Source organism: Salvelinus alpinus, chromosome 23, assembly GCF_045679555.1.
Source record: "Salvelinus alpinus chromosome 23, SLU_Salpinus.1, whole genome shotgun sequence".
NCBI classification, from domain to species: Eukaryota; Metazoa; Chordata; class Actinopteri; order Salmoniformes; family Salmonidae; genus Salvelinus; species Salvelinus alpinus.
Genome location: NC_092108.1, coordinates 15,156,045 through 15,158,307, shown reverse-complemented (window position 1 = coordinate 15,158,307; position 2,263 = coordinate 15,156,045).

The window sequence follows — 2,263 nt, the reverse complement described above, 5'->3', positions numbered from 1 at the left end:
TAGAACATGTTCCATGACAATAACACTCTAACTTGGATTATAACATGTTCCATGACAATAACACTCTATGTTTATAACATGTTTTCAATGACAATAACACTCTAACTAGGATTATAACATGTTCCATGACACTCTAACTAGGTTTATAACATGTTCCATGACAATAACACTCTAACTTGGATTATAACATGTTCCATGACAATAAAGCTCTAACTAGGATTATAACATGTTCCATGACAAAAACACTATAACTTGGATTATAACATGTTCCATGACAATAACACTCTATGTTTATAACATGTTTTCAATGACAATAACACTCTAACTAGGATTATAACATGTTCCATGACACTCTAACTAGGTTTATAACATGTTCCATGACACTCTAACTAGGTTTATAACATGTTCCATGACACTCTAACTAGGTTAATAACATATTCCATGACACTCTAACTAGGTTTATAACATGTTCCATGACAATAACACTCTAACTAGGTTTATAACATGTTCCATGACACTCTAACTAGGTTTATAACATGTTCCATGACAATAACACTCTAACTAGGTTTATAACATGTTCCATGACACTCTAACTAGGTTTATAACATGTTCCATGACAATAACACTCTAACTAGGTTTATAACATGTTCCATGACTATAACACTCTAACTAGGTTTATAACATGTTCCATGACAATAACACTCTAACTAGGTTTATAACATGTTCCATGACACTCTAACTAGGTTTATAACATGTTCCATGACAATAACACTCTAACTAGGTTTATAACATGTTCCATAACACTCTAACTAGGTTTATAACATGTTCCATAACACTCTAACTAGGTTTATAACATGTTCCATGACACACTAACTAGGATTATAACATGTTCCATGACAATAACACTCTAACTAGGATTATAACATGTTCCATGACAATAACACTCTAACTAGGTTTATAACATGTTCCATGACACTCTAACTAGGTTTATAACATGTTCCATGACAATAACACTCTAACTAGGTTTATAACATGTTCCATGACTATAACACTCTAACTAGGTTTATAACATGTTCCATGACAATAACACTCTAACTAGGTTTATAACATGTTCCATGACAAAAACACTCTAACTAGGTTTATAACATGTTCCATGACACTCTAACTAGGTTTATAACATGTTCCATGACACACTAACTAGGTTTATAACATGTTCCATGACACTCTAACTAGGTTTATAACATGTTCCATGACACTCTAACTAGGTTTATAACATGTTCCATAACACTCTAACTAGGTCTAGAACATGTTCCATGACAATAACACTCTAACTTGGATTATAACATGTTCCATGACAATAACACTCTATGTTTATAACATGTTTTCAATGACAATAACACTCTAACTAGGATTATAACATGTTCCATGACACTCTAACTAGGTTTATAACATGTTCCATGACACTCTAACTAGGTTTATAACATGTTCCATGACAATAACACTCTAACTTGGATTATAACATGTTCCATGACAATAAAGCTCTAACTAGGATTATAACATGTTCCATGACAAAAACACTATAACTTGGATTATAACATGTTCCATGACAATAACACTCTATGTTTATAACATGTTTTCAATGACAATAACACTCTAACTAGGATTATAACATGTTCCATGACACTCTAACTAGGTTTATAACATGTTCCATGACACTCTAACTAGGTTTATAACATGTTCCATGACACTCTAACTAGGTTAATAACATATTCCATGACACTCTAACTAGGTTTATAACATGTTCCATGACAATAACACTCTAACTAGGTTTATAACATGTTCCATGACACTCTAACTAGGTTTATAACATGTTCCATGACACACTCTAACTAGGTTTATAACATGTTCCATGACACTCTAACTAGGTTTATAACATGTTCCATGACAATAACACTCTAACTAGGTTTATAACATGTTCCATGACTATAACACTCTAACTAGGTTTATAACATGTTCCATGACAATAACACTCTAACTAGGTTTATAACATGTTCCATGACACTCTAACTAGGTTTATAACATGTTCCATGACAATAACACTCTAACTAGGTTTATAACATGTTCCATAACACTCTAACTAGGTTTATAACATGTTCCATAACACTCTAACTAGGTTTATAACATGTTCCATGACACACTAACTAGGATTATAACATGTTCCATGACAATAACACTCTAACTAGGATTATAACATGTTCCATGA